The 22,540-nt window shown below is 40.4% G+C and overlaps 1 protein-coding gene across 3 annotated transcripts in view; it reads right to left on the minus strand.

Moving 5' to 3' along the window:
- Stxbp6 (syntaxin binding protein 6) overlaps positions 1-22,540 on the minus strand; it is a 229,119-nt gene that overhangs the window by 166,072 nt on the left and 40,507 nt on the right. The gene's annotated exons all lie outside the window — the stretch shown is intronic.

Below are 22,540 nucleotides of genomic sequence, written 5' to 3' on the forward strand. Positions count from 1 at the left end.
TGACGATCTTGTAGGCCTTGTGGGAAGGAGCAATGAGTGTTCACAGGTGCAGTGTTGTTCAGTTGGCGGGTTAACCTCTGAGTTACAGAAACACTAACAGCAAGTTCTTCACAGTACACTATAAAGATGCAAAGAAGGGGGAGGTGTTCTTACTACCTGAAACCTCAGCACAATGTGACTTGAAGGGCAAGTGATGGGCTCTGGGGTGGGGGGCTTGCTAATCTCTACCTCAGCTATGCCTTCCCCTAACTGGCAACAGGATCCATCCTCTGCCTCCTTTGCCAGAACCCTTAAATCCAGTTCTTTATACTCCTTCCAAATCTCCTTTGACTCCAATGTAAATACATTTTTCCTAACTTCGTTCATAGTGGAAATAATTATATCATCTGCTATATAATAGCTATTTAGGAAACAGAATACCATTAATTTCACCACTACTCAGTTGCCTTTCCTCCCCTAAGGAGCTCATGTTTATTAGTCTCCTGCAGTGGGCCCTACTGTCCAGTTCCACTGCATAGACTTGCCACCATCTGGCCCCTTGCCAAACCTTCCACATATTCCTTCAGCCCCAGTGGACATGGAATTCTACATCCATGTCTGACCCGTGCCAAATAGGTTGAAAGTGCTTCCCAGCAGTTCCCACTTTATGCTTCTGTAGTTAACTGGTAGTGGGTGACCAACAACAGAGAAAATGAACCAGCATGTTCTCCCAACGAGGCCCACACTATGCAGTCACAGTCCTAGCACAATATTTGGTTTCCTAAAGTTGTGTTTCCCCAATGATCTTAATTCTGCTTCGTTTTTTCATGTTCAAAATCAATTTGAACATAAATCCAGCTCAAGTGTATTAGGCAAATCTACTGTATTTCACCATTGTAGTCACAAATAACCTTCAAATCATCACTAACCAATATTTACTCAGGCAATTTAAAAACTCACAGTTAGGCTTAGGGAGAGAGCTCACGAAAGCAAGAGGACCTGCATTTGATAGCCAGTGGTGGGGCAGGGTGGGAGGGGGTAGAGGCTAACTGTGGTGACATGGGCCTGTAACCCCAGCGCCATCAGGGTGAGACAGGTGGGTCCCTGGAGTTCCCTGGCCTACCAGCATATTCGACTCGGTGAGTGCCAGGCCAATACAGCTCAAAAATAAAACAGGTAGAGTGACTGAGGAAAGCCATCCAAGGTTGACTTCTGGTCTCCACACATTCACACACATACATGCCTGCACACACATAAACATCACATGCTCCAATCAGAACTGAAGGTGCAGGGAAAGGCTTTGTATACCTCGAGTACAACAAGCTCCTGCACCCAGCCTGGCAGCACAGTAGCATGTGCAGTATCAGAAGCTCAAAGGCTTGATCAGACTGCGCTGAAACTGACCAGTTCATAGACAAGTCCCCTTATGTTTGATATTAGAAATTCCACAACAACTTAAGATACAGTCTCTGCCCTACAAGGGTTGATCACAGACCACATCACAAGGTTCACCATTAGGCCAGTGAGTTGGCACAGAGAGTGAAAGCATTTGCTGCCAAGCCTGCCAACTGTCGTTTAATCACTAGAACCCACATAGTGAAAGCAGAAAAGCAACTTCCACAATTTGACGTGTCACTTCCATGCATGGAAAATTTTGAAATTTTCATTGAAATCCCAGGGATCCATGATGGAAGACCATGGGAATGCCTTTCCACTGCAAAATCACACCTGTCTATATCTATTACCCTCGGCAGAAAGCATGTTATCTTTATTTCTGAAACACAGTAGGCTCTTTTTAATACCAAAAAGACATGCTGACACATGCACGAATAATATAGGGTGCCTGGTTTTCATTTTGCTGACTACTGTAACTGCTTCAAGCTGCTTAGAAAACTGAATTTCTCTCACCATGCACTTGTGTTACTGTCCTATGACAGGTTTATGATCTGTTGGGTCATTTAAGAAAAATAGAGAACATATTAGTTTTTCTAGGTCTTCACTCTTTCATGTCTCCCACTTAAGGAAACACAGAAAAAAAAGTGAAGGAAGAAAGCAAGCCATATTCTGAAACACATCCAGGGACCCACTGATGTGCACTTTCACCAGCTGGCATGGCTTTGCTTCTGCATCTTGATTCACACCTTCTCAAGCCATATGGAAAAGTATACATTTGATTAACCTTAAAAATGGAGGATTTTTATTAACTCCTATTATGATATGAATAATGAAATATCTTTTGAACTGTAATCACTGAATTAATGTACTCATGCATAAAAGAAGATATCTGGAAGAATAATCTCCAACTTTACTTAGCAAACCTCACATTTTTTCATGTATAGACACACACATCTAGACAGTCTCTTCTATATAAAAAGGGAGGCGCTCCAGGCCTTTCTCCTTTGAAAAATTACCATTGGGAGAGTACCATGTTCATCCTAGGGTCAAGTGTCAAGTTTTTGGTGGTGGTGTTCATTTTTCTCAGGGCTTTCTGATGTACTTGAAGGTGTATGTGTTTAGCCTCATCCTGGGAACGTTAATGTACACTGGATTATATATAAGTGGGAAAACCAGAAAGTAAACTTAGCATCTCAAATCCAGTTGCACATCTGATTTCCCTACATCTCAATCTAATAAACTATATTTTAAGCAACTCTACCTCATTCTCAAGTTGCCATGCAGTCATTCGGCCAAGTTTAAAAAGCCATTACCTTATGCAAAACTACGACCTTGACCAGGAAGTTAGCAATTGGTAGAGAATGGGTCATTTTTGGAGAGGGCACATATGCATGTGGATAAAGAATGAGTCCCACGAACATGTTATATCTGTTAGCCAATTCTTCCATGTAGTATAACAAACACTTTCGACTAATAGTTCTCATAAATAGAACCTGAAAGAACCCAGATAAAGTCCAATAGTCAGACAAATCTGATAACATTCAAAGTTTTAAAGTACAGCCACTACTAGCTCAATGAGCTATTACTGGTATAAACAAGCCTAGAGAAAGCATGCCAGGGGCCAGGAAGGTGGGGCACACTGGCACAGAATATCAAGAACACATGCTTAAGGGCTCACAAGTGTTACAGCATAAAACCAAATTAATAAACTATGCAAAGTATTTGAACAACACTCTTAACGGAGACACATACTTCTAAAAGGAGAAAATAATAAAAATATATGAAATATCAAGAATAAAGAAATTTAAAAGATTTTTAAAAAAACGTTCCCTGTGGATGTTCTCAGCCTATTCTGCTGCACAAATAGGTTTAAAGCTATTGTTTTTAATCTAGAGTCCCAATAGGATGTCCTCCCCTCTGTCCCAGTTTCCTGGTAAGTGAAGGCTTTCATGGGGCATGCCTCTTGGGCTAGTATGCAAACATAAGTGAGTATATACCATTTGAGTCTTTCTGCTTCTGGGTTAACTCACTCATTATGATTATTTCTAGCTCAATCCATTTGTCCACAAATTTCGGGAATTCCTTGTTTTTAATAGTTGAGTAGTATTCCATAGTGTATATGTACCACAGTTTCTTTATCCATTCTGCTACTGAGGGACACTTAGGCTGTTCTAGATGAGAGAAGCATGGGAGAATAGCAAAGTAGAAGGATCCAGAGGGTCCTAGAAACCTACAAGTAGAACATTATGATAGGCAGATTTGGGCCCAGGGGTCCCACTCAAACTAAGGCACCAGCCAAGGACCATACAGGTGGTAAACTTTAAACCCCTACCCAGATCTAGCCAAAGGACAGAACATTCTCCACAGTTGAGTGGAGAGTGGGGTATGACTTTCACACAAACTCTGGTGCCTCATATTTGATCATGTCCCCTCTAGGGGGAGACCTGGTAGCACTCAGAGGAAGGCTAGCAGGTTACCAAGAAGAGACTTGATACCCTATGAGCATATACAGGGGGAGGAAATCCCCCTCAGGAACAGTCATAGGGGAGTGGAGTAAGGGGAAAATGGGAGGGAGGGAAGAATGGGAGGATACAAGGGATGGGATAAACATTGAGATGTAACAAGTATAAATTAATAAAAAAATTAAAAAAAAAAACTATTGTTTTTAGTGGGGCTAGTAGCCTGCTGTACTTAATGACTTACTTGTTAAGCAAACTAGTAAACATGTTTCATGAACAGAAGCCCATGGCAGATGCTCTGCACAGATCTACAAAGGAATCCCTACGAGTCTATAGCCCTTTGTGAGTTTACAAAGCACTTCCACATTCAATCTCCAATGTAGGTCAAGACAGCTGCTGAATTTATCATCTCCTGACTGCAAATAAGAATCATCAGATGTGCCTTTTTATAATGGCAACTTATTCTATTTTTAGCCAATTCTTTTTGAGTACAGATTATGGGAAAGTGTTGATTTTCTTTCATGGAGATAGTATTTAAGCTGAAACCCACTGAACCAGAAGCTTAGCTATTCAAGAAATGCATATACTGTAGTATAGATGCACGCTTACCTGAGATTCATTTTAAAAACAACATATTATGGAAGCCATAATAATCATAAATTTTCCTTGCTTAACTACAGAGGGGATGGAGTACATCCACCTAGTGGAATGTCACATATTTTCTTTAAATCAGGACCAAGAATATACAACAAACATCTAGGTCCTCAGAACCCTCATAAATGAGTGTGGCAGATCCCTTATAGTTCCAACCTCAGAGGTCTGAGACAGGAGTTCCCAGAGCCAGCTGGCTAATGAGACTAGCCATATTGATGAGCTGTGGATTTAACTGAGTACCTGAGTCATTAAATAAAGTGCAAGGTAATTTTTTGTATGCAAACCCAACCATGTTCACTTATACCTCAACATGTTACAAACACTACAAATGCACACCACATACATTAAAAATGGGAAAAATGGAAAAAAAAAAAACTCATATAACCTGATTTGGGAAAATGGGCATTAAATAATGCAGAGTGAAAATAAGGAGGCCGCAGAACAGAAAAGGAGATTCTAAATGTACAGTTCCACTTTCATCTTTTTTATTGCTGTTCTTATCTTGTTCCTGTTTGGGGTGGGTTTTGTTTGAAATAGTAGCCCTGGCTCTCCCAGGACTCACTCTGAACTCCAGACTAGCTTTGACCTCATAGAATCCACCTGCCTCTGCCTCCTACATGATAGAATGAAAGGCATGTGCCACCACACCTGGTATATTTACATACTTACATCCAGAAAAAATGTCTGGAAACATGCTACTAAGTCCATATCATTATTTGAGCTCAAAATAAGAAAATAAGCCCAAAACTCTTCCTCCTTTCCTCATTGCCATCAAGCTAGAATGTTCCCATAAACATCTGTGACTGTGACTTCAGACCTCTTCTCCCCCTAACCTGAAAGAAAAAAAAAAAAAAAAATCCCTTCCACTGAGATCCAATGATTATACTCATTCGATTTGATTCCAGCCAACACCAAAGCACTGGGAGAGAGGAGGGAGAATGCTATAAGCAACCGAGGGGCTGGAAGGCCGTCATTCAAAGAGGACACATTCCTCTGTAGAGCAGAGAACCCCTGCCTGGCCCATAGCCTAGTGACGTCAGCCACATGCCACCTTTTATCTACTGCTGTAGCCACACACTTTTAGACAATGTCAACACAAAACTCTGATCACCATACTCAACGGCCTCTGCCACAGTGAAGTCTTTAAGAACGGGTGATTCAGGTCCAGCGTGATGGCGCATGCCTTTTATCCTACCACTTGGGAGGCAGAAGCAGTCAGAGCAATGTGAGTTCGAGGCCAGCCTGGTCTACAAAGTGAGTCTAGGAAAGCAAGGACTAAAAGAGAAACCCTGTCTCGAGAAACCAAATAAAAAGAAAAGAAGAGTCTCCACAACTGGGATACGTATTTGTGAAACTTGACTTTCTGTTCCCTAAATATATACTCTCTTCTGTAGGAGACATTATGTAGCCAGGATTCTCTGTGCCTGTGTCACTTCAATTACAGACATACACTCCTTTTATCTCCTCTTTCTTTGTTTCCTAAATCCATCCTTCATATAGGTTTAATATTTAAAAACAAATCCTGTTCTGCCACAGACCTGGTTTAAGTTTATTTACATTGTCCTTGTATTTGTAAATTGCCACATCATAACATTAACAAACAATATGATAAGTTAGTATGTAAAAATCAAAATATGATGATGATGAAGAAGAAGAAACTAACAATAATATTTTGTTTTGAGATCATCCCCTACAGGAGCAAGCACTGGAAGTAGCAAAGATGATTCAAATCATGTTCAAATAAAGCCAAAAAGAAAAAGAAGCTGACAGTATAGATCACACACACACACACACACACACACACACACACACACACACACACACACACACACACGGAGGATCTTTAGCAAACATAGAATTAGCCTTTACAGCAGATTCTGACTTGAATCTTAGGTAAATTTTAAGTTTTCTCAACTAAGCAAATTCTATTTCAAAACATGGCTGAATTTATAACACTAAAAAAGAGCTGTAGAGCGAACCTCCAGTTTTTAAGTATATGAGATCTCTAAACATGTAAAATGTAGATAAAGCCAGTATGTTTTCAACTACTATCACATTAATGTAAAACTTATTTAAAATAGTCTCTAATTCTAATATCAGTTAGAAGTCAGGTCCTATCTGAATACCTGATTTAGAGAATAGCCCCAAAGTAGTTTGGGTGAGAACTTCAATGTGTTTTCTGTAGTTGATATGTCATCAGTGGTGTCTTCTGGCATGAAATCTTCCATGGCAAAGAGAGGCACATAAAAACATGATACTTCACAGGCACATTTTTATTATGCACATTTACCATGTTGGCTTAAAAGCCAAGATTCTATGGCCTTCAATGCCTCAATTTCATAAGTGAAATTTAAAATTAGGTTCATTAACGTTCTTGATCTCATCATGTGGCCAAGGATTTAATTCCAGGCTCAACTGGTCTCTCCAGTGGTCAGCTTTATGATTTTGTGTCTGTGTAGCTCAATGAGAATGCTGGTAGAAAGGCTTGCTCCAGCTCCCACAAGCACCTTTCCATGTCACTGCCTCAAATTCTGCCAAGAGAATCACAAATGTAAATTTGGTATTCAAAAATCCTTATAGATTCGTTTATATATGGAAAGGAGAAACTGTTTTATAGCCCAGGAAAGTAAGTGGTTAAGTAAATTATTGTAGATCCCAGAGCTTCTCCAGGGCAAGTGGGGATTTGAACCTAGGAAACAATTCCAGAAGAGTTTCTGTTCCTCTGTACCATTTATATGGAAGAAATCAAAGAGGAGAGGGAGGCAGAAATGTATTCTCAGTAAATCAAAAGCAACTTCATTATTTCATAGTCTTCCTCTGATCGGCTTTGTTTCTGATGGACAAGATACAGTTGATACCCTTGGCCAACAACCACCAAGATGACAAATTGGGCTACGGCCATTCCTTGCTGCTATCAATTTGTCTTGGATGTGGACATCATGCAGCTTTGTTGGCAAAGACTATCACAGGGTGTCACTAAGATAACCCATTTTTCTTTCCGCAAGTTAAACTGGGGACTTGGCGCACAGGGTGGAACTCTGCAACAGATGTCCATCTCCAGAAAGAGGACTGTCTGAGCACGGTCTAAAAATGGTGACGTGTGAGAATTCCGAATATTTGTGGGAAAAAAAAACTCAAAGAAAACAAGACAAGAGTCTCATGACCTGATTTTTCAAAACACAGACTTGACCTTGGACCGTGTCTTTGTGCTCCTCCCAGGTGTAGCAGACAGAAGTGAGTTTACTTTAGCTGTCTCTTTAGTCATATGCCTCTATGGAAAAACATCGTTTTGCCATATTGTTGTGATTGTATACTTTATTTGGGTAATTAGTTTTAACCCTCATAGTACGAACTGTCTGATGCTCTGCATAAAATGGGCTGTTGCCTAAGACTTTAATCCGCCTCATGTTTAGGTCCTTCTCTCCCAGGTTCATTCCACCACCTAGAGTTGCAACAAAGGACAGTAGCCAGTGAGTCTCACAGCAAACTGTCTGCCACCCTTCTTTTGATTCCATCCAGGAGTCAGTCCAGAGAAGATCTTGGATGGTTGCCATGCAGCAGGTTTCTGAAGCATGTAGGCTATTTTCCAAACCAGAAAAGGCTTAACTCTAAAAGACACTTATTTCAAAGGTTTCTGCTGGTTCTCAAGGGGAAACTCCTCTCTCTACTCTTTTGCTATATTGCCCCACTCTGGCATTTCAAAAGCACAACTTTGACCCTCTTGGTCAACACCTCTCATACATCCTATGGCTTCTATCTTCTGTGATGCTTTGGTCAGCCCTCGCTTGCCAGTAGCAATGCCCCAAGCTTCAACAGTTTAAAAACCCTCCAAGGGATATTCTATATATTTTGCTTTACTGAGAAGGCTCTCAGAAAGACTTTCATAACCAACAACTATTCCTTGATACGTTTTTGGTTCCCACGTAGTGATAGTTACCACATACATCGAAAGACACTTTGAGCATTTGTATGTTTCAAATATTACCCGCAGAATCATTTTGGTGACTATCTATCTCATTCAGTTCTACCTAAACCAGAAGCTGAATTCCAAGGCCATACACGTAAAGGGAAATAAAGTCACACTTTGAACAAGACACTGTTCTTCTCTTCATTGCAATAGTCTTTCCAAGGAAATTTAGAGAAACATAATATGAGAGTATAAACTACTACACTAGTCCCAAGACAGTAGATGATGAGAACTGGTGTGTATGGACAGAGTGGGAAAAAGACAAAAGAAAGCACGACAGCTCCTGGTAGGGACACTCCTCAGATTCATTCTTTTTTTTTTTTTTTTTTTTTTTAGCACTGGCACAAACATAGTCCTAGCCTACATTATGCAAGGCCATAGATTTCTAAACCTTGATTTTAGGCCAACACCTCTTCTCCTCTTGAATTTTCACAGTTGATGTTTTCTCATTTGGCTGTTGAGGCCAAAAGTGGAACAGGCCCAAGTGGAACAGCCTGGGGAGTCCAAGAAGCACAGAATTACCTTGGCCTAGTCCCAACCCATAGATGTCTGTGCTGACTCCAGTTACCAGAAGTCCTTCTACAACCTTGGTGCTCTGAGCCACAGTGAGGTGAATACATCCAGGGCAATTCAGATGCGCATTATCATTCTGGGAGTCAACACTTAGGCATTGGTAGTCTCCACACTCAGAGCCAGATCAGCTGTTGTATGGGCTTCTTGGTACCTATTCCTGGCAAGCAATAGAACAGGAAATAGGAATCAGTCGAGCCCAATGCTTATCTTTGAAATGGTACCCTTCAGCCGCAATACAAAAACAGCACCAGGTGCCTGCAATCTGTAATCAGTGCTCTATTAAAAGGCTCTCAGAAATGGCAGGACTACCCTGATTTCCGCAGGCAGCTGCATGAGGTCCTGCTGGGTAACTGCAGAGTCTTTACAGGTTCACTAAAGCAATGAACTGGAATGCCAAGGTTAGGACTTGGCTTCAGAAAACTGTGAAATCTTTATGTGGTTGGTATAAATAGGTGAGTAGAGATCCCGAGTTCGTGTTTCAGATTATTACAGAATAGCCTATGAATTCAGGTCAGACTCAAGGCCCACATGCAAATGCAGACTCTGCCCCATCCTATCAGCCATTCTGCCATTCAATGTCAATCCCTTTTAATCAGCATGGTCCAGAAAATAACTACCTTCTAACCTAACTAGCCATAACAATATTTGATAGTGATGAGGGGAGAAAAATCTGTCAATTGAATACTATCTAAAATGAACTCAGCTAACACTAGTATAAACTTAATAGTGCCTCACACTGAGAAATTAGAGGGACATTAAAGTCCATGTGATCAAGAAGCTGATGTTAAAGCATAACGGTTATTTTTCTCCTGCCCCAACTTGAGAGTTGATGGAGAGTGAAAAGAAGTCTCCACTTGTCATTATTGATCTAAGCCAGTCTAAGCCATCGATCTAAGCCTGTGTCTCCATCTTTGAAACAGGATAGTGAATCCACATCACAAGACGTTGTGAAGGACATTGTGCAAATTGGCACCCATCTGAGGTGCCTTGCCCTTGAGAGAAAGCCAGCATATCAGAATATCTGATAGCATTTGCCAACACATGTCCCACACAATGTATCTGGTAAAAGCTATTCTCAACTGGCACTCTATTTCATCTTCCAAATTTGTGATGACACAGAGGACATATCCTCATCTCTCCTGGAAAGAAAAATGGAAACAATGGTTCTTGCCTCAGCAATCCTGCCCTCCCTCTACTGGTACTGCTCCCTGTCTAGACATATAAGTTGCCAGCCTAAAGAGAAAATAATGGCAAGATACAGCTGAAGTGTACCGCACTATGAATAGTGCTGTGACCTGGGAAGATGCAGAATGGTACAGACAGTTAAAAAGAAGAGGAAGAGAAGAAAGAAGAGGAAGGAGGAGGAGAAGGAGAGGAAGAAGAGAAAGAAGAAGAGGAGGAAGAGGAGGAGGAGAGGAGAGGGGAAGAGAAGGGGGAGGAGGAAAAGGAGGAGGATGAGGAGGAAGAAGAAGAACAGGAGAACAGTTTTATAGATTTATAGAACAAAGTCATAAAGCAAGGCAAGTTTGAGTTACTTTGGTATATACTTCAGAGAGGCAGTTACAGCAAGATGAAATAGCTTTTGTATAGGCTTATGATGCTATCTGACAACACTTTTAGCTTTGGGTTGGTGAAAGCCAGTGTCTGCTAAATCAATAGATTCCAAAGGATTTAGCTATTAGTTAGAGAATGTTATTTCTGACACAGTGGTGAACAAGGAATGGCTGTTACTGGAGCCAAAACTAGGCCAAGATAAGGTAGCTAGCCTCTGGACCTGTCACAGTTCATTCTCTCCACACTACTGAGATTCTAATCAGTGTCTGCAAGACAGCTTCTTCTCACGACTTTGAATTCAGAGGAATAAGTAACAAGTCCACAAATCAATAGTAGCTAAGAAGAAGCTGATGGGGCAAAGGGATAAAAAGCAGAGTTATTGCCCTTTACTATTAACCATCAAGTTGTAAAATCAAATAATGGGGGCCAAGATCTTCTACCAGGATATCTACCTGGTCTTAATGACCATTTCTGTTCCTAGTATATAGTATTCTTTCTTAAACTGAGGCAATAAACTCATCTGGGGACAAGAACACACACACTCTCTCTCTCTCTCTCTCTCTCTCTCTCTCTCTCTCTCTCTCTCTCTCTCTCTCTCTCTCTCTCCTTCATTCAACATTTTATGAGGAATTGTGAGTTTTACAGATCACAGACAAGCTGGAAATATTCAAGGAGAAAGACCAGAAAAAAGAGGCAAGCAACATGATTAAATGAAGAATGAGAATTTGCTGTTCCACGGGAGGAAAGGCAGGCATAGCTCAACCCTTCAGAGACTGAGGGTCAGGAGACACTTACTCTATTAAGTTGATCCTTGAAATGTAATTAAACAAGTTAATCAGGTCCCTTTACAAGGATTACGAAGGCAGCTCCGCTTCTGTTGAAAGCCAAAGGGAATGAACCCCTTGGGAAACTGTTGGCTCTGTGTGAGTGATCTGGTAGGTCATTGCTTCTACCTGTGATCTATCTGCACAATTGGTGTGCTCTGAGAGGCAGATCAGTTGAATGCAGGTGCTAGTGTATAGAGAAGTTTCTGAACAGAATGCACATACTTTAGAAAGTACAAGAAAAAGGAAGTCATCAGATAAACAGGATGCCTTTCTTAAATGTCTGTTTGATACTAAGGGTCATTTGAGAGGGTGGGGATGGAAGAAAAAAATGTTTAAAATCATTATCCTGTGGTGTGTATGAGTCCCTGGCTTTATTTTCCAGCACCACACCTCTCCACTTGTGAAGACGGTCACTAAAGGGGCAGAGGGCCAAATGGAGGTTATAAATGGATCACTTTGCAAGAATAAATTGAGTTGGTATGTGCATATAGGAAAATACAAATTTTTGAGTACAACACATTTATATTTCTCTTGTAAGTTAAGAGAATTTGGTGCCCAATGCCTGTATCCTTCACTGCCACTACAATCTTAAATGGATAAGTCACCACTTCTTCCTGTATTCTTGTTCATACTAAGGTAAGCAACATTCAGAAAGTTTTCCATGTTTGAATCCTGCTAGTTCTCCAACAACTGATCCAAACACAAGTCCACTGCTTTCTAGTCACTGAGGATATAGAGCTTGTAATATATACCAAAGTAAACAGCATACAGAACACTTACATGTTTCTCAGAAAGGTAGATCAGAACTGAATTTAAACTAACAAATACAAAACACTGATTAATGGGAGAGGAAAGCTGAGATATGAAATCACTATCTCAAAGTGGATGATATTGAGCCAAGAGCATTAAAAAAAAAAAAGCAAAGCAAATATTTTATCGCATAAGCATCTTCCATGCTCTCTTTCTTCCAACATGTCTACTGCAAAGTCCTGGCTCTTGAGAGACAAATATGGACACCATGAAATGTGTCACGCGGGTGAGAGGAATATGGAATATCAGCAGACACATGTGTTTCCAACTGGTATACACTTATGAAGAAATTTTCAGTTATATTTATTTTTTAAAAAACTTTTCAAATTGGCACACCCAGTACACCAGCAATTCTGCTCATAAATATCTTTCCTGAGTAAACCATTGAATGAGTAGGCAAAGATGCATCGTCTAGAATGTGTCTGTACTTGATGAGCATTAGAAATTCCAGCCCGGTGGTCCTCTTCCTCTGATATCCTAGTTAATGTCTCTGCATAGATGCTGGCATTCCAAGCAACTCATATCAAATATGACTCATTTATGCTTTCCTCCTTCCAGTTAAACACGTCATGGTGTATCTACTACATGCCAAGTCTGTACTAGCAATCTCAGAGAGAAACAAGACAGCCGCTACATGTATCACTGTGACAATAAAGGCCTATTAGGGAAAACTATTTCCTTCTGTCAGGAACATGAAACCTCTGGCCTAGATGGACACTTAACATTCCAGGTGGGCTGGTCAATGACATGACTAAGGGACAACTCCTCAGGAAGGTGGGTTCACCTAGACCATGCTGAATAAGTATCACTAATGAGATAATCTATTTTCCTTTCCAGAATTCCTGCCGTTAGCACAGTTGCTTATATAAGGCATGCATTATGGGTGGCTTTTCTGAATTATTCTGCAAAGGACAAGTTTTCCTCTTTTCTTCTTCTGTCTATCCCCTCTATAAGCAAGTTTTCCCTAACACTTAGGGCTTCACTCCCCTAAAGCTCCCCTTGTCTGTCATATTGCTAACCTAAGACATATTGGCTTTTCCCCCTCTTCTCTATCTCCCGTCTTACAGCTTGCCTGCCCTGGGGTTTTTCTTTTAAAAATCTAATAAAACTATCCTTGGGCTTCTGTTTGAGTCCTCTCTTAATTTTTTTAAATTAATGTGACTAAAAAGCCTAAAAGCGGACCCCATTTCCCCAGTAACACGTAGAAAGGCCCAGCAAGCCCACACTGTCAGGATACAGTGTAGGTGGAGCACTGAGCCTGGAGTTATGCACAACCACAGCCATCACAAGGTCCACTGGCTTAAAGCCAATGGCTCAGTTACAGAAGCGCTTCATTCTTTTTACTCTTACTCTTATTTTTTATTGTAACTAGCCACTCATTGAAAGTCCTATGAAGCAAATGTCTTAGATTTCTGTCGTTACCTCCACACTACCTGTAGAATGATGAATTCAATGATTCCAAAGAATCAGTGTGAAACAACTACACTGCACATAATTCCCTATGTGAACTACCTTCTATTACATGTTAGTACACAGGATGATCATTTTCTACATGCCTTCCTAGAATACAGAAGCCTCTCTATGGTTTGAGAAGGCTTCCACGGGGTAAGCTTCACTAACCAGCACCAGCACTGCTGAGAAGCTATGACGAGAAAGAGCACAGGATCATAAAGCAGGTATTTTTACTCACCAAATTAAGATAAATAACTTAGAACAAATTAAGGTTGATAAATCCCCTCCCTGCCACATCTCTGCAAAGGATCAATGACTTAATTAATGTGAAGTCATTTGGTGTTTGCTGATGGCCTGGATGCTTCTTGGCTGCACACTGTGTTGATGCTCAGTTATGTGAGAAACGGTTATGCCGCTTTCTGCTATTCCAGTTCAAACCATCTACCCTAATCTTCTCAGTGGTACGTAAATATACAGGCCTCTCGCTGTACTTGGAAGGCTAGAGAAAGCAAATGATTCAGGGTAAAAGTCATGACAATACAATGTAGGAAATAAAATGTTTCATCCTTTTTTCTAAGCAATTAACTTAGAAGCCACCTGTAAATTAGTCACGAAAAAAATTCCCAGGAATAAACAAGCTTGATTACAAAATCCAAGTCCTACAGAAACCAGTTCTGTCCAAGACAAATTGAGATGCTCCAATTTCTTAATGGGGCCGGAAAGGGGGTGGGAATTCTACTTTGATATACAACTGCTATGCTGAGATTTCATTTTATTCTATGCCATGCTATTAAATTACTGGGAAATTCATCTGAAAAACAACAACAACCAGATTTTAGCAAGGAAAGACACAAGAGGAGAAACTAATGAAAAAGCACATGAAGAAAGGAAAAGAGTATGCATTTCCAATATCCCAGACCATTATACAACCAAAGGACTATTAACATAGCAGGGGAAAAAAAAGCAGACAGTGAGCAAGGCCCAGGAGTCAGGACTCCTCTCAAAAAGCAAACTATTTCCAAATATTCGACTTCAGAATCCAAGTAAGGGGGCTGCTCATTGCCAGGCACTGGCTGCATTTCTATACAGAACACATGGTAAGCCAGTATGGTGCATCTTTCTCATAGCAAGATTGAGAGGTAAGGTTTCCTTATGTTTGTTAACTGAGCATTAAGAGTCTTCACCACAGCACATAAGGCAAGATGGGCAGACACATGCATCACTGTTCTATGGCTAAGTTCAGTCTCTACTACCTAGAAAAAGAGGAGGAAGAAGAGGTAGTGGTGGTGGGAATGACAGCGGCAGCTGTGACAGGGTCTCACTAAGTAGCCCAAGCTAGTTGAACTTATTTTTTTAGCTCAGGCAGGCCTTGAATTCATTTTACAGGTACTTAAGATCCTCCTGTCCCAGCCACTCAAATGTTAATGGCCTGAACCATCAAAAGCTGCTTCTTGTAAAGAACAATAAATATGTGGTGTTACTATGCGGACAGAGTACATTAGAGAAGACTTAGAGGATGATATGTAGGAAATGAGTTATGCAATAAATAGGGAAAGGTGATGCTTCAGGTAACTCTGTGATTCTGAAGAACCTGCTGATCTGTTCTATGAACCACACAGGTATGTCTCTCAGTCTAAACTGAGTGTCAGAGAAATGAGTCCTTGAACCAAGAGTCAGTCTGTCTACATTGTGGCATCAAAATAAGTCAGGCCAATCATATTCTGAAATCATGCTACAAGAAAACATAACTAATACCACCCATAGGCTGAAAATACATCCCATTAGTGTCATCCACCCACAGATCAGCAGCAGGAGCTGAAAGTTTGCTGGGAACCACAATGCAGAAAAAGAGTGAGAGAAGACTAATTACACATGTGCAAAATTTCAGACAAAGCTCACCTACAGATTGAAGGCAGTGTGGCAGAGATATGCAGAGAGAGCATGAAGAGGGAAGAGAGGAATTTTAGAAAATGACTGTTACATGTAGCCAAATGAATCTAAGAGTCATGAACATTGAGTGGCACAAGATAATATCTGCAAGAGTGTGTTTCACACTCTGTACTTATAGAAGATAGGTCTATACGATGCCCAAATTAGCTCCCACAAGTCACTGTGAGAACATAGGTTAATATGAGTATGCAATTTGTCATGATTAAGGGTGAACATAATATAATGACAGCCAGGTCAGAGTTTTAAACACACACAGAGCTTTAGCTGTCTATCAGATGCTCAGCTTGCCTGGCTTTCATCATCCCCAAAGGCAAGATAAATCCAGTCAAAAGACATATTAATGCAAGATGACTTTTGTACTTTATGTAAGAGGAAACCAACCAATTCAAGGTTGAAATTCTTACAAACCCAAACCACATTAAATATGTTTTTTTTTTTATATATAATGAAAATAGGCTGGAGAGATGGCTCAGCAGTTAGAAGGACTGTTGCTCTTTCAGAGAATTGGGTTCACATGACAGCTCACGGTTACCTGTAATTTCAGTACCAGTGGATCTAAGCCCGCTACTGGCCTTCAGAAATGAGGTAGACACAATGCACAGTCATGTAGACAAACAAATATATAAGATAACAAGATATTTTTATCGTATTTTCTCTCTCCCAGCTCCTCACAAATCTTCCCACCTTCCTAAACACACAACTTCACATTCTCTCTCTTTAAAAAACAAACAAACAAACCAAAGACCAGGAAAAAATAACAACAACAAAAAAAATCAAAATGAACAAGCAAAAATAAGAAAAAGCAACAAGATTTTTTAAAAAATATCCAAACACCCACACATACATACATGTATTCCCGCACGCACACACATACCACAGAAAGAGAGAGACAGAGAGAGACACATACAGAGAGAGAGAGAGAGACAGAGAGAGAGAGAGAGAGAGAGACAGAGACAGAGACAGAGACAGAGACAGAGACAGAGAGACAGAGCGTGCAATATGGAATAGGGGAACACTTGGTAACCCTCATCAGTTTGCACATTCTTCAGCTTGCTGTTTCTCATCAGGTCACAATATGTGCCCTTCTTGTGCACCACACCACAGCTTTCCCAGCGTGCCAGGCACACTGTGGGGATTTTCATTTCATGCTCATGGGCCTGTGTTTCCAACCAAATTCTGAGCTATTATAAAGTAAGAAGCATCTTAAATGTGTACACTCAGATTTCCTCCCTTTATTCCACAGAATTGCCCCAGAAGGTCTCTTGTTAGGTCCCTGACTATGAAAGTGACCATTGTTACCTTCCACTAGCTTTTCTTTCAGCAGGCATGGAAGCAGGATCAGGAAGCTTAGCATATCTGTCCTTAAAGAAAAACATAGCAAGAGAGGGAACTAGAAGCAGAGAGGGGTGTGTGTACTCTCAAAACCTGCCTCCAGTGACATTCGTCTATCAGCAAAATGGTACCTACTAACTCCCCATGTCCTTGTTAGTTTTATATCATCTTGATACAAGTTGGAGTCATTTGGGAAGAGGAAACTTTTTTTTTTCTCAACTGCTAAAATGTTTCCACAGGATTTGCCTGTTGGCGAGTCTGTGGTGCATTTCCTTAATTGGTGATTGATGTAGGTGCATCCAGCCGGCTGTGGAAGTACCACCCTGGTGCTGGGGGTGGCCCTGGGTATTTAAGCAAGCAGTCTGAGCAAGCCACGGGAAGCAACCCAGTACATAGAATTCCTTCATGGTCTTATCTTCAGTTCCTGCCTCCAAGTTCCTGCTTTGAGTTCCTTTTGTGATGGACTGTTACCTAGAAGTTTAAAATGAAATTAACACTTTCCTCCCCAAGTTGCTTTTGGTCATGGAGTATTATCACAGCAGTTGGAATTCAAAGATGTTACCCAGTGTCACCAACTGGGGACCAAGTGTTCAAATGCCTAAGGCTATGGAGGAAATGAACATGCCTCATTCAAACCACCACCATATTTTTCAGCCTATTTATGATGGAATACATTAATATCAGCCATAAAGACTCTTAGGTTCTTGTGTGTGTGTGTGTGTGTGTGTGTGTGTTCATTGCATTACTTGAATATATGTGTATATGCATGAGTGAGTGGTGTAAGGGTACCACAGCACACATCTAGAGGTCAGATGATAATCCTGAGTGCCGGCCCAGGTCTTCTACTTTGTTAGAGACAGAGTCCCTTCATTGTTTGCCACTGTGCAAGCCTAGGTGTACCACAAGTTTCCATGGATTCTCCCATCTCTGTTCACATCTCGCCACAGCAGTACTGGAATTATATACCATGCTACTGCACCCAGCTTTTATATAGGTTAGAATTTTCTTTTCTTCTAATCTTTCCGAGCCATATATAAACTTTTTTTCTGACCAAATGCTGTAATATTTTCTGATTCAAAGTCTTTCAAAAGCTGGCTAATTATTTAACTTCTTTCCTTGGTCTTTTGATAGTAACAATATACTTTGCAGAAATCAGTGGTTGGAACATATCCTCACAGATTTATTTTCATGTTATTATGTTAAGACTCCTTGGCACTCAAAGAAAGAATAAGTAGGCTATCAAGATGAGACTTGATAGCCTATGACTATATAGTGGGGGAGGAGGTCCCCCTCAGTCTTAGACCTAGGGGAGGGGAAATAGGGTGAATGTGGGAGGGAGGGAGGAATGGGAGGATACAAGTGATGGGATAACAACTGAGTTGTAATCTGAATAAATTAATTAAATAAAAAAATTTTAAGGAAAGACTCCTTGGTATAGGTGGAAACAGAGAGCACAAAAAAGTAGGTCATCAGATTTATAGAGAGTTATTAGCACATTCCACTGTCATTCCTCATCTTCTACTTTGATGAGAGACCAAATTTCTGGCCCTGTTTTCTCCTGGCCAGCACCAGATTACTTGGCAAACTTGCAAATGTCAACCTCATGTGATGCTCCTATACCTGAACTGTTAAGTCTGATTTCCCTTTGTAATCAACTATGCAATTCATTCAAAACATTTACGTTTTGTTTGTTTATTTGTTTGTCTTTCAAGACAGGCTTTCTCTGTGTAGCCCTGGCTATATTGGAACTCACCTTGTAGAACAGGCTGGCCTTGAACTCACAGAGATCTACCTGACTCTGCCTCCCAGGTGCTGGGATTAAAGGCATGCACCATCACCACCTGGCTGAAAACATTATCAAAACCACTTGTTGTTTGCATTTCAGTCAAATCACAGTCCCTTCATCTTTAGGAGTGCATGAGGGGGTGGGTAGGTAGTGATAGAGACACAGATGCAGAGCATGCAGGATATAGGAATCCGTGGAAATTGTCTTGTTGAAAAGTGATAACCAGAGGAGTGAAAGTGATGGATAACAGCTGAAGTTAGAGGAAGGGCTCCAGAGATAGTTTCACACTGCATTTGTCTGTTTTGCCTGCCTCAGTTTCCTCATCCATACAACAAGAATGATGTTAACACCTACACTGTGACACTGTGATAAGAGTGAAAGGTGATACCTGGAAAGTGGTTTAGATGTGAGGACATCCTATTGGGACTCTAGGTGAGAGAAGCATGGGAGAATGGGGGTCTTAGAAACCTACAAGTAGAACATTGTGATGGGCAGATCTGGGCCCAGGGGTTCTGCACAAACTATGGCACCAACCAAGGACAATACATGCAGTAAACATTGAACCATTACCCAGATCAAGCCAAGGGACAGGACATTCTCTACAAATGAGTGAAGAGTGGGGACTGACTTTCACATGAACTCTGGTAACCCATATTTGACCATGTCCCCTGGATCAGGAGGCCTGGTGGCTCTCAGGGGAAGGATAGCAGGCTACCAAGAAGAGACTTTATACCCTATGATCATATACAGAGGGAGGAGGTCCCCCTCAGTCACAGTCATAGGGAAGGGGAATAGGGTGAAAGTGGGAGGGAGGGAGGAATGGGAGGATAGAAGAGATGGGATAACAATTGAGATGAAATATGAATGAATTAATAAATAAATAAAATTTTAAAAAGAGTGAAAGGTGATACTTTATAAAGAATGTTAAAGCAACACAAAAAGTATACAGCCAGTAAGTGTTACCTATTATATTTTTCTTGTTCATGTAAGGAAGTCCAATCCTGTTCATACAAAGTAAGGAAACCAAGAAGAAATTTTAGGCAAAATTTCCTTTGAGAGACAGGTACTACAGGGAAAACGGAATAAGCAAAAGACCAGGAAACTATTCCTCCAGCCTCTCATAGATTAGGACACTGAGGCCCATAAGTAAAAAATTATTTCTATAAATTAAAATATTAAAATATTATTATATTTATTGTTTTATATTTATAAACATTTACTATAGAAAATATATCACATATTATTATGTAAAATAGTTTATTTAAAATACTAAGTATCCAATACAAGTAGTAAACAGCAAACCCCTACTCTGATCTAGCCAATGGACAGGGCATCTTCCACAGTTATGTGGAGAGCAGGGACTAACTCTGACATAAACTCTGGTGCCCCATATTTGACAATCTCCCCCTCGTGGGAAGCCCTGGTGGCACTGAAAGAAAGATTAGGCAGACTACCAAGATGAGACTTGTTAGCCTGCGACCATAAAGTGGGGGAGGAGATCTCCTTCAGACATGGACCTAAGGGAGGGTAATAGGGTGGGGGCTGGAGGGTAGGAAGAACGGAAGGATACGAGTAATGGGAGAACAATTGAGTTGTAATCTGAATAAATTAATTTTTAAAAAGAGAGAAAAAATAAAATACTAAGTATCACATTTTGATACTATCTAGAGCTGCTTTATTATTCTCTCCTGCTTCTAATTCTCTCTCCCTCCATAGTGTTCACAAATACCTCTGGTAATCTTCATTTTCTTGAGTTCACATACTAACACATAAATTCCTTTAGTCTTGGATCAAGTATAAACAGCGTTAACATGTTTCTTTATTATTTGTTCACTATTAGTATGTGTGGGTGTGTACACATGATGTGTTTGTGTGAGCGCATGTACAGTGGTGTGCATGTGAGGTTCTGAGGACATGAATCCAGCTCATGTCACCAGGTTTATGCAGCCATCACCTTTGCCTGCTGACCATTGCATGGCCCATTATGCATCTTTGTGTCACCAACCCAGAGTAGCCAACCCTAAGACACAATGTGCATATATTTCTAAATATTTCTAATTCTTTACATTGTAAAAGCAATATAAATAGATTGTAAAAACCAAAAGGCCACAATAAGAACCAATCTTCACAGATCATTGTCAGCAAGCATACTGTACAATCTTCTAGACGACTCTCTATGAACATATAATTCACATAGGCAGAAAAAAGACATTTTTTGTGGTGTAGTAGGAAGAACCACAACTAACTTTAGCTTTAAATATGTATATCTAACATGTGTATGCAGGTATATGTACATAATTAGACACATTTATTCGCAAGTGGGGAGGGAAAGAGGATTTATCTCATTTTTAAGGGTAATGTGTTATTTCCTTATACAAACATGTTATTTTATTTATTTTTCTTTTTTTTAAATTTTATTAATTTATTCATATTACATCTCAATTGTTAGCCCTTCCCCTGTTTCCTCCCATTCTTCCCTCCCTCCCACTTCCCCCCTTCTTCCCTCCCCTATGTCTGTGATTGAGGGAGACCTCCTCCCCCTATATATGCTCTTAGAATATTGAGTCTCTTCTTGGTAACTTGCTATCCTTCCTCTGAGTGCCGCCAGGCCTCCCCATCCAGGGGACATGGTCAGAAAAGGGGCACCGGAGTTTGTGTGAGAGTCAGATCTCACTCTCCACTCAACAGTGGAGAATATCATGTTCGTGGCTAGGTCTTGGTAGGGGTTCGAAGTTTAATGCCTATATTCTCCTTGGCTGGTGCCTTAGTTTGAGGAGGACCCCAGGATCCAGATCTGCCTGTCATAAAGTTCTTCTTGTAGTTTTCCAGGACCCTGTGGGTCCTACGATTTCCCCATTCTTCCATGCTACTCTCGCCTAAAGTCTCAATAGGATGTCCTCTCTTCTGACCCACTTTCTTGGTAAGTAAAGTTTTTCATGGTACATATCCCTTGGACTAGTGTTTTGATATAAGTGAGTATATACTATTTGTCTCTTTTTGCTTCTAGGTGAACTCACTCATTATGATAATTTCTAGATCAATCCATTTGTCCACTTTTTCTACTAGTCAAAATATTAATATTTTTTGGCTTTTCAGGGATAAAAATAAAAGACAACTACTGTGTACTATATGAATATTTGTGTAAAAGTTGATATGTATTTTGAATGTTGATAGATATAGCCAGTGTCTACAACACAGTGAAAAATGGGAGTGGGGGTTCAAGATAGGGTTTCTCTGGTAACCTTGACTATCCTGGAGTGAGCTTTATAGAACAGGCTGGAACTCAGAGGTCCAACTGCCTTCTGAGTGTTGGGATTAAGGGCCTGTGCCAACACCGCCTGACATAGTACAAATCTTAATTAACCTCCACCCTTAGTGTATACAATTGCTCTTTTCCAGTTCAAGAATTTTTAGTCTTTGTAATTTTTGCTAATCTGATAAGTGAAAGATAAACTGGTAATAAAATTTTCATTTCTTATGTCAGGTGTTGGTGCATGCCTTTAATCCTAGCACTCAGGGAAGCAGATGCAGGTGGATTTCTGTGAAGTTCAAGGCTGGCCTGGTCTACATAGTGAGTTTCAGGACAGCCAAGGCTACACAGAGAAACCATGCCCTCCCCCGCTCCAAAAAAACAAATTAATTTCTTAAGTTATAAAAAGGTGATCATCTTAGTTTTCCAGGAAGGGTTCTTTTCAGAAAAAAAAAAAAAAAAAAAAAAAAAAAAAAAAACGCTTTTCAATAATAACCAAATCATTTATTCTTATGCATAACTTAGAGATAAAAATGAGGGCAAATTCTTTTT

This window comes from Acomys russatus, chromosome 1, assembly GCF_903995435.1.
Source record: "Acomys russatus chromosome 1, mAcoRus1.1, whole genome shotgun sequence".
Classification (NCBI taxonomy): Eukaryota; Metazoa; Chordata; class Mammalia; order Rodentia; family Muridae; genus Acomys; species Acomys russatus.